Here is a 15,565-nt window from a genome sequence, read left to right on the forward strand (position 1 = left end):
TTCTACCTTCAAGCCCGGAAGTGATGTCCTGCTTAAATAATTTACGTGCGAGCTACTAAATGTCAACTCCTCTCCCATGCAGAGAATTCCCACCATGCGCCTGCAACTTTTAGAATGTTTTATAGGTTTAGGTGGTAAAGGCAGAGGGTTTAGAAAAGTGTTGTCTGTGAGGATAAAAAGAATAACCTGCTTTTATTTAGCACCTCGTATCTTTTTTGTTTCTCAGCACTGTGAACACCAGATCTGCCTAATATCACCCATGTTTAAGGTACTCCGTTTACTGGCATCGGAAGGATATACGGCTGAGATGGCCTTGCCGGATACGAATCCGTGACGTGTAGGTTTCAGCAGATAACTCACTGAGCCATCTAGATGGTTGACGCATCTAACATGGCGTTCACAAATTTCCGAGTAAGCAGCAGGCATTTACTGCATAGCCGCAATGGCCAACTGAGGCCAGTCAGGAGCAGGCAACTGGTTGAGAGTTATAACCGGCCTTCGAGTCGGGGTACAGGACACAGGTGTCTGTCTCAGAAGGCCCGGGAGGAAGATTACTACATTAGGAACCCAGGGGGCTCTGAGGGACGGAGCAGCGATAGATGCGCCTACAGCCTGCCAGGAAATAAACATTATTCTTTCACACTCCACCCACAAGTAGATGGACAAGAGGAAACTACACCCAAGCTGTTTGAGCTCACTTTATCGATCACATATTAAAACAAGTTGACAACAAGGCGTCACTGAAGATATGTGCTGGTTTTCATTGTACAATACTGCGCTGCGGACATTAGTTAATTCTTCAGTGCTTTAAAAACCAGCAGTGAATCCCGCTGCGGCCGCACCGGAAGTCAGGCAAGGTCGCCTTGTGACGGGGGCGTGGCCGCGTTCGGACCGGAAGAGGAGGCAGGAGGCGTAAATCCGTCTTGCGGCCCGGGGCTCCTGTGAGCGGTGGAGAGCCCCGGGGCCGCCAGCAGGAGGTTGCGGAAGTGTTGCGGGCTCCCTTGACCAAGTGGGAGCCCCGGGAAAGGAGCGTGCTGCGAGTGGAGTCCCCCGAGATTGGCCCGGTAAGTTCCAAAGGGCTGGAGGGCCTCAGTGCTCTCGTGTGTGTATGTGTGCGGGGGGTGTCTCTGCATGTATGTATGTGCGTGCGTGCATGGGCGCTCGTGTGTGTGTGTATGCATTGTGCCTGCGTGGGTGTATGTGTGTGTGCGTGCATGCGTGAGTGTGGCTGTGTGTGATTGAGAGTGAATGGCAGGCAGGGGATGTGCACGGCGACGTGCGCGCCCTCGAGGAGGAATCTGAGACAGCGAGGCGCGTGGGCGATCGTTGTCTCACATTCCCCCAGACACGCCAGCAAAAGATGTCTAGCAGACAAAGCATGCTTCACATGCTTTTTAGGTCTGCTCGACCTAAAAATGAATCTATTTACCTCCAATCTTTGCTCTTGGGCCTTCACGTCTTTTCAGTGTTTGTGAAGAGGACAATTTGTATTTTCATTTCATCATTCTTACTGGGACTTTGCTCTATTTGCACTTTGGGTGATGGTACAACTAGTTACCCTGACTTTCTCCACATATCTTCATATTTCACTTGAACACTTTAACTTGATTATGGTTAATACCTGCTCATTTACAAAATTCTAGTAGTAATTTTATTTTAATTGGGTTTGCAGCCCTGAAGAAGTCAATGATGCATTATGTTGCATGACGAAACACTTGTTGGCTGCTTTGCGCTTGTATATACTGAATAATTATCAAATTGAATCTTTGGATATTTGGATATGGACAATTTGCTGGGCCAAGAGAAGAATACCTAATTTGAAAGAAATTTTATAAATCTATGGACATTGAAACGTGAATCATTTTGATTTGCACAATATTTTTTTATTTTTTTATTGACTATTGATAGACATGAGGGATTCCCTGAGCACAAAAGTACACGTATCTGTGAGTATTACAGATAATATCTATTCAAAAAATCATTGTCCATATCTGTGCATCCAAAGTATGAAAAGTCCTTATTTTTATTTTCTCAGTCCATAGATGTTCATGAAGACTTGTGGATACAGCAGTACAATCTTGATACAGAACACAACAGCCAAACGCCAACACGTGTTTCGTCAAGGGACATTACCCAATGACTTCTTCAGGGCTGTAACAATAAATTTGTACCCAATTATAATCCCCATTTCACTTTCTCCTTGGAGTGACTTTTTCTTTGTTTAACACTTTTCATGATCTTTTGGTGGAGGTATTTTGTGTCTAGACTTGGCTCCCCAGTGTATGGGGATTATAATTATACATAGTGTTCCTAAATTGTGCATAAAACCTTATCATAGTTTCCTTGGAAAGTTAGTCTGTGTTCTGTACACAATGACTATACCAGTCTTAGACCCACTACAGCAACCACTCTCCCCCTCAGAAGAGGGGGGAGATGGAATTCTCATTCCACCTAAATTCAGACATATTATCACCCTGAAACTATTGGAAAATGGTTTTTCAGCTATGGGTGGCTTAGTAGCATTTGTGATTGAGGCACACAAATCAAACGAAAGAGAGGTATTCTATTTGTGGGTTACATTCCTAGCAGCAGATGCCAGAACAAAGACATTTCACTACTATACAGAAGGAGAAGCACCAGAGGAATATGGTCCGTTCGAAGACTTAGAGATTCTACTAACATACCAGGAACATTTATACTGGTTTAAAGGTGCCCTACCCCATATAAGACACAGAGTAAAATTAGGCCCGCTCGTCGGAGACAGGGCAACATGGCCAATATTAGCGGCTTACACACCGCATCCTGACATTGACACAATGCCACAGCCATACTTACTCTTACAACACAAAGATTTAATAAGAATTTACAGACATCTGACACAATTCATCAGGAGGACCAGCAACAGTTGCAACAAATGGTTCTCAAGCTCAGGGTACAGCAATTAAAATCACCCCACAAACATTACACGCAGTAATGGGCAAAATGTCCACGAAATGTGAACAAATGGCATTCTGGGTAGCTCAGAAAATAACTCAGCTCGACGCGGTATATCCGAATACTACACCATTTGAAAAATACTGAATGTTAACAATCTGCTTGCCCATGGGGTTAACACCACAAGTAGAGGATTGCACCTCTTGGGTTACAGTTTTGCTGCCATATATACCAGAACTCATGGTATTCCTTTGTTAGCAGTAGTACCAGATGTATTAAGACAAATACAAAACGAGTACGGAGCAGAACCTGCCCTAAACTTAGGGATGTAGTTATTATATAACTACGACCAGGTATCAGCCATAATACTAGCTAATATTAAAGAGGAAGCAGCTTCAGTGGCAATCCGCCAACGCCTAAGCGAGTTCAGTCCGTTTAGAACAACAAAATGAACTACCCAAAATAATTGAAACTGCATCCGCAGAATTAGGCAGAGACCGTTGGGTGGGAAAGATTTAAAACCACAACTGATGGGCAGTTCTGAAAAGAAACTTCTAAGCAGACACCTACTTCTTCTAAAGAGAAGTGGTACAATAAAAAACAAAACTCTAAAGAAAAGAGATGTTAATCCTGAGGTAGGTCCCCTCCACAGGAGCCCTCTAAAAGCAGGTACAATCTCAGGATTAGGGATAATATTAGGAAACCTGACCGGTATCAGGATACTGATACACATTCCTCTCGTTCCTTCCAGGGCTCAACAAAAAACTCTGAGAGAGAAGGATTGTCAGAACACAAAGAAGAGCGTACAAAGTCCAGAGACAAGCAGCATGCTCAAGACTACACTTCTAAAAAAGAAAAAAAGCCAAAATCTAAACCGCAGTTTAGGAAAAAGAAAGTTGCCGGTCTAAAAATCAGACATACCCAGAATTCTGAGGACGCAGCTTCTGAACAGGGAATGGGCTCCGACGATGCTAGACAGCGCAGCAGAAGTGACAATAGCTCACCAGAACCTGAAGACATTTCTGGTGACAGCGACCTTGAATGATTACATCACGGTGGAAACACCAGACATGAGGGTTAGCGTCCCACATAAGTTACATGAGATAAGACTCCAAATGGAGGCGGACAAGCCCAGGAAAGTTAAAGGTCTTTTTTGGGAAAATCTGTCATCTGGTTATTAACCATGGGCAATGAACTGAGTTTGCGGATATTTGTTAACTACGCATTCCATTGAAAACACGTAATTCAGTTAAAAATCCTCCAAGTAGCGGAGTCAGCTATTAAACTGCACCCACAAATGCTTTGATAAAGCAACTATACATGCAAAAAAGCATATAACTAATTCACAAAAATGAACTTTGAAAATGAAAAATATCAGGCAATAAGAAGGGGATGATTTTGGGGTCCCCCCTAACCTAGGGGGAGGACCAAGCAGATGCCTTGAACACAAAGAGCATATCATGCTGAACGATTCAGTGGTGGTCCCATCCTCTAAGCACAGTTATGGGCAAAAATACAATCCCAACCAAAGGCCCTGCAAAGCATTAATGGACGAGATTAGCAGTGGGCCGGGAATATTATAGTATCCAATATCAAAATATTCCTCAAGGGGCAGCAGCTCCCAGGCTGAGCTGAGAGCTAATACTTTAAATTCTACTTTAAATTCTACAAAGTCGTTGCTAGGTGTCCCTCAAGTCAAATGCTTTTACATTTGACTCATAAGTGACACCTAGTAACGACTAGTGAGTGTAACTGCAGCTTCATGAAAGGGTTTCGATGCTTTTGCATTTGACTTGTGAGGGACACCTAGTAACACCTAGTAACGACTAGTTGAACTGCAGCTCTTTGTAGAATTATTTTGATATTGGATACTATAATATTCACTGTCCACTGCTAATCTCATCCCATAATGCTTTGCAGGGCCTTTGGATTTTAGCATGTAAAGACAGAGATACTGTTAGTTTATCAAAAGTATATGAGGTCTCGTTTTATTAATTGGGAGTCTGACGGTGCGAAGTTGCGGATTTCACAGAGTTATTGTTCAACTTCGTGGAATTCCGCGTAGTAGTGCTCCGTCAACGACACCCACCCTTACTGGTTATGACATCCTATTAGCAGAACATGACTGGTAGTAGAACAGGACTGCATTCGTTATTGAGGGCCCCGGAAGAGAAACGATAATTTGTCCAGCATTCTACATTCCATTCGTTCCCATACATCTTAAACATGCATATGCACAGGAGTGGGTGGTTGCCCTAGCTCCAGCATTATACAAAAATCATGCCGGATGGGATGAGGATTCAACCCACCACGTGATCCCGTTAAAAGTTTCACCAAATGCTCAAAGGCAATACCCAATAAAGCAAGAAGGTAAAAAACAAGTCAGGGAGATCTTAGATCAACTTCAATACCAAGGGGTCATTGAAACATGCAACTCACCAATGATCAATCCTTTGTTTCCTGTCATGAAACCCGACAATACATATCGACTAGTTTTAGATTACAGACATTTCAACACTTGCACCAAGACATTCACTGTCCAAAATGCACATAGTGCTGCATTAAAGAATAACATTGTGCACAAAAAATTCAAGACAACACATGATATCGCAAGTGGATTTTTCTGCAAAAATATAGCGCCTGAAAGCAGGTATTTGAGTTCTTTCTCTGCGTTAGGGTCTCAGCGACAATTTTGTCATTTCCCCCAAGCGTATAAGAATAGCCCGGAGTTATTTTCAACAAGGGTAACTGAGTTACTACAAAATTTTGATGAAGAATCATTCTCCTATGTCGATTCATCTGACAGACCATAAATTAAAGAGGCACTTGAAAAGGGTGAGCACCATTATTATGGGATTCGCTTCTGAGGGCTACAAATTTAACTTTAAAAAATCAAAAATAGCCCACGTCAGTGTCCTATTTTTAGGATACGAGCTTTCAAGTGAAGGGAAAAGCCTGGCAGATGACTTTTTAGAAGAGTATGCGCTACTCCAACCTCCAAAAATATTTAAAAAATCTACAATCAATACCGGGATTCCTACATTTTGACAGACCATACATTTTAGACTCTCTTGCTTCTTTCTGCACTTCTCTTTCTTTATTCTGCACCCCTCTTTCCTCTTTCTGCACATCTCTTGCCTCTTTCTGCACATCTTTTATTCTTTCTGCACTTCTCTTGCCTCTTTCTGCACCCCTCTTGCCTCTTTCTGCACTGCTCTTGCTTCCTTCTGCACCCCTCTGGCCTCTTTCAGAACCCCTCTTGCCTCTTTCTGCACCTCTTTTGCCTTTCTGCAGTTCTCTTGCCTACTTCTGCACCTGTTGTTTCTTTCTTGCTTTATTCTGCAGCTCTCTTGCTTGTTTCTGCACCCCTCTTGCCTCTTTCTGCACCTTTCTTTCTTCTTTCTTCACCCCTCTTTCCTCTTTCTGCATCCTTCTTCCCTCTTTGTGCATGTCTCTTGCCTCTTTCCGCACCTCTTCTGCATTTTTCTGCAGTTCTCTTGCCTCTTTCTGCAGTTCTCTTACCCCCTACTGTACCTCTCTTGCCTCTGTCTACACTTGCATCTTTCTGCTACTTTTCTTCTGCACTTTCTGCACCCCTGTTGCCCCTTTCTGCACATTGATTGTCTCTTTTTGCACTTCTGTTGTCTCTTTCTGCACATCTGTTTCTCCTTTCTGTACTTCTCTGGCCTCTTTCTGCACTCCTCTTGCCTGTTTCTGCACCTCACTCGCCTCTTTCTGCATCTCTTGCTTCTTTCTACACCTCTGTTGCCTCTTTATGTACCCCTGTTCCCACTTTATGCACCTCTTCTGCCTCTTTCTGCACCTCTCTTGCCTATTTCTGCACCTCTGTTGCTTCTTTCTGCACTTCTCTTGCCTCTTTCTGAACCTCTGTTGTTTCTTTCTGCACGTCTCTTGCTTTCTTCTGCAACTCTCTTGCTTGTTTCTGCATGCCTATTTCTGCACCCCTCTTGCCTCTTTCTGTACCTTTCTTGCCTCTTTCTGCACCGCTCTTGCCTCTTTCTGCTCTTCTCTTGCCTCTGTCTGCACCTCACTTGCTTCTTTCTGCCCCCCCTTGCCCCTTGCCTCTTTCTGCAGTCCTCTTGCCAGTTTCTGCACCTCACATGCCTCCTTCTGCAAATCTTTTGCCTCTTTCTGCACCTCTCTTGTGTCTTTCTGTGTTGACTTGCCTCTTTCTGCACTTCTCTTGCTTCTTTCTACACCTCTGTTGCCTCTTTATACACCCCTGTTCCCACTTTGTGCACCTCTCCTGCCTCTTTCTGCACTTCTCTTGCCTATTTCTGCACCTCTGTTGCTTCTTTCTGCACTTCTCTTGCCTCTTTCTGAACCTCTCTTGCTTTCTTCTGCAACTCTCTTGCTTGTTTCTGCATGCCTATTTCTGAACCCCTCTTGCCTCTTTCTGTACCTTTCTTGCCTCTTTCTGCACCTCTCTTGCCTCTTTCTGCTTTTCTCTTGCCTCTGTCTGCACCTCCCTTGCTTCTTTCTGCACACCTTTGCCTCTTTCTGTACTCCTGTTGCTTCTTTCTCCACTCATCTTCCCTCTTTCTGCACCTCTCTTGCCTCTTTCTACACCTCTTTTGGTTCTTTCTGCCCTTCTCTTGCCTCTTTCTGCACCCCTCTTTCTACACCTCTGTTGGTTCTTTCTGCACTGCTCCAGCTTCTTTCTGTACCTCTCTTGCCTCTTTGTGCACCCCTCTTACCTCTCTGCGCTGCTGTTGTTTTTTTCTGCACTGTGCTTGCTTTTCACTGCACCTCTCTTGCAAAGTTCTGCATCACTCTTGCCTCTTTCTGTACCCTTCTTCCCTGTGCTACACCTCTCTAGCTTCTGTCTGCACTCTTGTTCCCTCTTTCTGGGGGAACATCCTTTACAACGCGGATGTTACACCGCAGTTCCCTTACGACGCAACTTTTACAACGCAAGTTGTAACAACGAATTGCGCTGGGGGGCGCTCCAGGATAGTAAATAGTTTAATTTACTATCCAACTCCTTCCCTACTATCCACGGGGACTGGAGTTGGAATAGTAAATTAAACTATTCACTATCCAGCCTCCAACAACGCAAGTTGTGGTAACGACTTGCGTTGCAAAACATGAGTCGTAAAGTACTGCGATGTAAAGCATTGCGTTGTAACAACATACATCCCTCTTTCTGTACCTCTTTTACCTGTTTCTGCATCTCTCTTGGCTCTTTCTGCAGTTCTCTTGCCTCCTACTGTACCTCTCTTGCCTCCTTCTGTATTTTCTCTTGCCTTTTTCTGCACCTCTGTTTCTTTTTTCTGCACTTCCCTTGCGTCTTTATGTGCCTCTATTGCTTCTTTCTACACCCCTGTTGCCTCTTTCTGTACTTGTCTTCTTTCTCCCTGCATCTCTCTCATCTCTTTCTGCACTTCTCTTGTCTCTGTGTGCACATCTTTTGACTTTTTCTGCACTTCTGTTGCCTCTGTCTGCACTTCTGTTGCTCCTTCCTGTACTTCTCCTGCCTCTTTCTACACCTCACTTGCCTCTTTCTGCACCTCCTTTGCCTCTTTCTGCACATCACTTGCCTCTTTCTGCACTTCTCTTACTTGTTCTGCACCCTGGTTCCCTTTCTGGAGTGGAAAAGTGTGGCTCAATGGTTAGAGCGGCAGACCCTGATGCAGAGGTCTAGCCCGGGACCAGGGTTCAATTCCCCGCCTCGGCGGGTCTTGGGCTCAAAAATTCCACGGACCTGATAATTCTCGCCTCGGTGCCTATTCCAATCATGGAGTCCCACTCTGCAACTCTGGGCAATAGCTTGCTTAATCTCCACAACGGCCCCCACAACGCTAAGGATGCCTGGCCTCCACCTTGGGGGTGCCCAGGATGGGTTCCACAGCGGATTTCGTACAGGCGCCTTGAGACCCTTGCGGGTGAGTAGTGTGCTATACAAGTATCAATTTACATTTCTGCACTTCTCTTGCCTGTTTTAGCACCTCTCTTGCCTGTTTTAGCACCTCTCTTGCCTCTTTTTGCACCTCTCTTGCCTCTTTCTGCACTTCTCTTGCCTTTCTATACTCCTCTTGCCTCTTTTGCTTAATTCTGCACTTCTCTCGCTTATTTCTGCACCCCCCTTTCCTCACTCTGCACCCTTCTTCCCTCTTTGTACCCATCTCTTGCCTCTTTCTGCACATCTATTGCTTTTTCTGCAGTTCTCTTGGCACTTTTTGTACCTCTTTTGCTTCTTTCTGCACTTCCCTTGCCTCTTTCTGCACCTCTGTTGGTTCTTTCTGCACTGCTCTTGCTTCTTTCTGCACCTCTATTGCAAATCTCTGCATATATCTGTTGCTTCTTTTGGCACTTCTCTTGCCTCTTTCTGTACCCCTCTTGCCTCTTTCTGCATCAGTTACTTCTTTCTGCACCTCTATTGTCTCTTTCTACACCTCTACTGCTTCTTTCTGTACCCCTTGCCTCTTTTGGCATCCCTCTTAACTCTTTCTGCACCTTGTTAGCCTCTTTATGCAGTTCTCTTGCCCATTTCTGCACCTCTGTTGTTTCTTGCTACACTTCCCTTGATTTTTTCCGCAGCTCTCTTGCTTGTTTCTGCACCCCTCTTGCCGCTTTCAGCACCTCTTCTTTCTTTCTGAACCCATCTTTCCTCTTTCTGCACCCTTCTTCCCTCTTTCTGCACCTCTCTTGCCTCTTTCGGCACCTCTTTTGTCTTTTTTGCAGTTCTCTTGCCTCTTTCTGCACCTCTTCTGTTTTTTTTACTTCTCTTGCTTTTTCTGTACCTCTGTTGGTTCTTTCTGCACTGCTCTTGCTTCTTTCTGTACCTCTCTTGCAGATTTCTGCAACATTCTTTCTGTGCCCCTCTTCCCTCTTTCTGCATCCATAAAGCCTCTTTCTGCACCTCTGTTGATTCTTTCCACACTTGTCGTGCTTCTTTCTGCACCCCTCATGCATCTTTCTGCAACCCTCTTCCCTCTTTTACTACATCTTGCTCATTTCTGCACCCTTCTTCCCTCTTTCTGCACCTCTCTTGCCTCTTTATTCCCCTCTTTTGCATCTTTCTACACCTCAGTTGCTTGTTTCTGTACTTCTCTTGCCTCTTAAAGCACCCTCTTGCCATTTTCTGCACCTTTGTTGGTTCTTTCTGCACGCCTCTTGCTTGTTCCTTTACCTCTGTTGCTTCTTTCTGCACCCCTCTTGCCTCTTACTGCGCCTCTCATCCCTTAATCTGCACTTCTCTTGCCTCTTTATGCACCTCTCTTGCCTCTTTCTGCATCTCTCTTGCCTTTTTCTGTACCTCTATTACCTTTCTGCATTTGTGTTGCTTCTTTCTGCACTTCTCTTGCATCTTTCTGCACACCTTGTCCCTCTTTCTGCACCTCTCTTGATGCTTTCTGCGGTTCTACTACCTCTTTCTATACCTCTCTTGCCTCTTTCTGCACCTCACTTGCCTGTTTCTGCATTGCTCTTACTTCTTTCTATACCTGTTGCTACTTTCAGCACTTCTCTTGCCTCTTTTTGCACATCTCATGCCTCTTTCTGCATCTCCCTTGCCTCTTTCTGCACTTCTCTTACATCTTTCTGCACCCCTCTTTCCTCTTTCTGCACCTCTCTTACCTCTTTCTGCACTTCTCCTTCCTCTTTCTGCATCTCCCTTGCCTCTTTCTGCACTTCTCTTACATCTTTCTGCACCGTTTCCCTTTTTCTGCACCTCTCTTGCCTCTTTCTGCACTTCTCCTTCCTCTTTCTGCATCTCCCTTGCCTCTTTCTGCACTTCTCTTACATCTTTCTGCACCCCTCTTTCCTCTTTCTGCACCTCTCTTACCTCTTTCTGCAGTTTTCTTGCCTCTTTCTGCACCTCTCTTGCCGCCTTTCTGCACTTTGATTTCTGCGAGGGGTTTTCGTAATCAGAAATGGTTTGCGCACATCAGGTAGCGGTGAAAGTGGAGAGACACACAAATAATGAGAATGGTGCTACTTGGTCAGGGGGAACCCAAAAACCCCTGAGAAAGAGTGGGACAAGACCCACCCTATTAATTATAAACACAAGGTCCAGATCACACGTAAAGAGTTCTTTGAAACGTAATGACACAAATAAGAGAAACAAAATCGACCATCAACAGTTGTTTTTCTTGGGTTTTTTAAGTCAAGTCAAAGAGAAAGAATAAGCCGACACTCGTTTTGTCAAACAGGTAAACAGCATTGTGCTTTTGGATAGTTTGACGGCAGTACCCGCCCGTCTTTCCTTGTCATTTCACCAATATGTGGTCACCCATCATGTTTTTGGCAGCAGGTGGCCTTTTGCTATTTGTAACCCCGACCAGGACGGGGTTGGAAATATCACCGGTTACCCGATACTGCCCCTTAGAAACTTGTTCAGCCCTGAAGCGTCACGGTTCACTACTCGTTTGACGAAACACGTGTTGGCTAATTCTTTGTCTTTGGATCTCCTCTTGAAAGAGGACCACAATGACTTATAAAAACCAAAAAAACACCAACTGTTGATGGTCGATCGTGTTTCTCTTACTTGTGTGATTACATTTCAAACAACTCCTTTCTGCACTTCCCTTGCTTCTTTCTATACCTCTGTTGCTACTTTCATCACTTCTCTTGCCTCTTTTTGTACTTCTCTTGCCTCCTTCTTCACCTATCTTGCCCGTTCCTGCACATCTCTTGCCTCTTTCTGCATCACACTTGCTTCTTTCTGCAGTTCCCTTGCCTCTTTCTATACCTCTTTTGCAACCCTGTTCCATCTTTCTGTCCCTCTTGCCTCTTTCCACAACTTAAAAATAATATATATATATTTTTATTAAACTTGACAGTAATTACACACATTGTGCCTTTCTTGTCAATATAGTTGTCGACCACAGTTTACATAAGTAGGGAATAGTGAATTACACTTACAATTGCAGCATGTATCTGAGTTCATTTCTTCTTATTTCCAATTCTACCACTGGCGATACACAGATATTTCCCGATATACATTCCATGCCTTCCATTTCTTATCCCATTTTCTGGGGCAGCCACGTGTTGTGAATACTTCCTTTTCCGCCACCATACACCTATCGAACTCCCTCACCAATACCCGGATGGATGGTGCATCTGCAGCCCCCCAGTTTTGTGCTATCTCTCGCTTAACTAAGGTAAACCCTAGTGTTGCCATCTGTTGCTCAATTTCTGTGAGATCTGTGTCTACCCATATATTAAGTAAGCCCAGCGGAGGTGTAAGAACTAACTTCTTCCCCAGTGCAGTCTGAAATCTGGTTGTCGCTCCCTCCCATACTGGCTTCACAGCAGGGCTGTCCCAGATCGTGTAATAAAAAGTGGCTACCTGTTTGCACCCCCTAAGACAGAGCGCATCCGCCCTGGCACCTATTTTGGCCAGGACGACCCCTGTCATATAGGACCGATGTAGGATCCTGAGTTGAATCAGTTGGAAGCAGATGGTGATAGCCACCTCTCTAGGGGACATCAGGGCCTCCCGCCATTCCTCCTCTTCAAAGGGTCCTATGTCGCTTTGCCACTTCTAAGTTTCTCAAAAGTGTTGGGCAAGTTATAACACAGTTTTTTATAGGTTAGGGACAGGCCTCAACTGGTCCTCTAATGGTGACGACTCTGGTATGTCTTTGAGGTCTGTGAAAACCGCCAGAAGGGCGTGTCTGATCTGCAAATAGCGGAACAATTCCCCTTGTGCCATGTGGTAACTCCCCTTAAGTTCCTCGAAGTGCAGGATGGAACCTCTTTTAATCAAATCCTCCACTCTTGAGATTCCGATCATTTCCCATTTATCGAACCCTGGCTGGTGACATAGAGTACCCAGTCTCTTGGCTTGCCACAATGGTGTCGCTTTTGTAAGTGTGTTTGCCCAACCCAAACGGGAGTTCGCTTGGTGCCAGATGCCTATCATGTGGGAAGTGGGCCCAATAAACCTTTGTTTCTTGACTTTGGAATATAGTGCACCCAGGCAGCCGGCTCGTCCAGTTAGGTAGCTATTCAGCACATATGCCGGATCATTAGGAGGGTGGTATATCCAGTGGTTCACCACCACCAGCTAGGAAGCCCAATAATATCGTTTAAGGTCTGGAAGGGCTATGTCACCATCGTACCACCACTTGGTTAACTTTTTCAGTGATACACGAGGGGTCCCGCCGTCCCACAGCAGTGTATGGATCTCACTCTCCACCGCTGCGAAATACGTATCTGGAACACGGTCGGACAGTTCTGAAGAATGTATAGAAACCTCGGGAGAGCCAACATCTTAAAGAGGGCTGCACGTCCCACAAGAGACAGCGGCAGAGACCTCCAGTGCCTTACATCAGCTCGTAACCGGGCAAGCGGAGGGGCCAGATTTTGACTATGAAACAGGGCCGGATCTGTCGTGACATAGATCTCTAAATATAGGAAACCATCCCTGGCCACCTCTATTGTGCAGTTCGCCGGAAACCAGCCCCCCGAAGCACGAACAGTACAGATTTTCTCCAGGTAATTGCATAGCCGGAATACTTCGCAAAGTTTATCAAAATGTTCAGGACAGCATGGATGGATTTATAGGGGGAGGCAACATAGAGCAATATATCATCAGCGTATAACAATATTCTATCCTCCTGGTCCATTGTCCATTTCAGCCCTCTTACCATTACATCCCGCTGTATCCATGCCGTGAGTGGCTCCAGCACGAGGGAAAATATCAGTGGCGATAGTGGACAGCCCTGTCGGGTACCCCTTCTCAGCATAAAGGCACGGGACGTCTAGTTGTTAACTCGTATTTGACCCTGTATATCTGTATAAAGCAGTTGCACCCAACCTAGAAACTTCAGAGAAATCCCAACTTCATTAGGACCGCGAATAGGTAAGGCCATTCTACAGAATCAAATGCCAAAGATGCATCTAAGGACCACTGCATCCTCCTCTAAATAATCTCTACGTGCAAGTATGTTATGTAGGCGACGGATGTTGAGTGCCGTATTTCTACCGGGCATAAAGCCCGACTGAGCCGGGTGAACTAAGGAGGAGATAACTGCAACTAACCTAGTGGAAAGCACCTTCGCCAATATCTTAGCATCCACGTTAATCAATGAGATCGGTCTATGTGAACCGCATTTATACCCGAGCTTCCCTGGCTTACGGATAACTACTATGGTAGCTAGGCGCTGGACTTCTGGGAGCTGTCCGGTCTCATAGCTCTTGTTATACAAAGCTTGTAGATGTGGGGCTACTTGGGAGGCCATCACTTTCAAGAACTCAATGGGGGTGCTGTTAGGCCCCATCGCTTTTCCAAATCGAATTTGAGTAATGGCTTTCTGAATTTCATCATCTGATAAGTCTCTATCAAGAGTGTCTCTCTCTGATTCGGAAAGTGTGGGTAGGACACTGTCAGAGAGGAGTTGGCGAGAATCTTCTGCAGTGTAGGTGGTAGAGGAAGAATGCCTCCTCTATATCTTTGGGATGGGTAATTGTCGCGCCATCGGGTAGTGTTAGTTTCGGCACCCACCGGTCCCCTTGTTCTCTTTTCACTACCATGCCAATGTCTTGCTGGCCCTATCACCCAATTCATATAGTCTGTGCTGCGTATTGAGATGCTTGGCCATCATATACTCCCTAGCTTTGAGTTTGTATTCTTCCTGTTTGAGTGTGAGACGGTGCTGCACGTCATCTGTTGGACCATTTGTGTGATCTAATTGAAGTTGCTTAAGCTCATCTTCCAGCTGGAGTCGCATGCGACGTTTGTTCTGTATGTAGCCAGTTTTTAGAGACAGATCCTGCCCCTTCAAAACCACTTTAAATGCTTCCCAGATAGTGAGTGCTGAGCTAACCGACCCCACTTTGTCTTAGAAGTAGTTCCCGGTTTGGGTGCATAGTTCCTCTTTAATATCAGGTATTTTCAGCAACCATGGGTTTAATACAATAGTAGTACGTGGCTGTCACTCCCAATGTGTGAATTTGATCCAAACCGGGGAGTGATCCGAGATCCCTCTCGGCCGAACCTGTGGGAGCTTAAAATTACCTATTGAAGCTGTATGTGTCAGGAAATAATCAATGCAGGATGAAGTCCTATGTGTGTTGGAGAAGTAGGTGAATTGCGGTGCGTTTAGATGGAGTGTGCGTCCTACATCTATTAGGCCCATAGCCATTATAAATTCAGTCATAAGCACGTTTGGCCTTGCCCCCGGCCGTTGTGGGTGTCTATCATTTGTGTCATCTATGGTTAGATTATAGTCACCCCCATGATTAATGTGCCCACTGGAAGGTCCACTAGAGCTTCTTTACCAAGTGACAGAGGCAAGTACAGTGAGATTATGTTGAGAGCTCTTCCATCCCATTGGGCCTCCAAAACAGCAAATCGTCCCCCGGGGTCTGCTCAGGAAGGTGCGCAGTAAGGGCCAAGTTTTTCTTAACTAAAATACTGGTTTAGTCTGCATGCACTAGGAGTTTGTATCCCCACCGTGTGAGGGCTTTACTTTAATTTCCAACTAGATGCGTCTTCTGTAGCAACACCACGTCTGGAGACTGGCGTTTCAAGTACTGCTGAACAATTCCACGCTTGATTTTATCTCCCATCCCATTCACATTCCAGGTAAGGATAGAGAGCGGCACATCCCTTTCATCCCCCATCATCCAACACATGGAGAGGCATAGCTTGACAGGTCAA

The 15,565-nt window shown here is 45.2% G+C and overlaps 1 protein-coding gene across 2 annotated transcripts in view; it reads right to left on the reverse strand.

The window, feature by feature from the left end:
* LOC147725374 (uncharacterized) overlaps positions 1–15,565 on the reverse strand; it is a 2,508,159-nt gene that overhangs the window by 2,005,506 nt on the left and 487,088 nt on the right. The gene's annotated exons all lie outside the window — the stretch shown is intronic.

The sequence above is a fragment of the Lissotriton vulgaris genome, chromosome 3_2, assembly GCF_964263255.1.
Source record: "Lissotriton vulgaris chromosome 3_2, aLisVul1.2, whole genome shotgun sequence".
NCBI lineage: Eukaryota > Metazoa > Chordata > Amphibia > Caudata > Salamandridae > Lissotriton > Lissotriton vulgaris.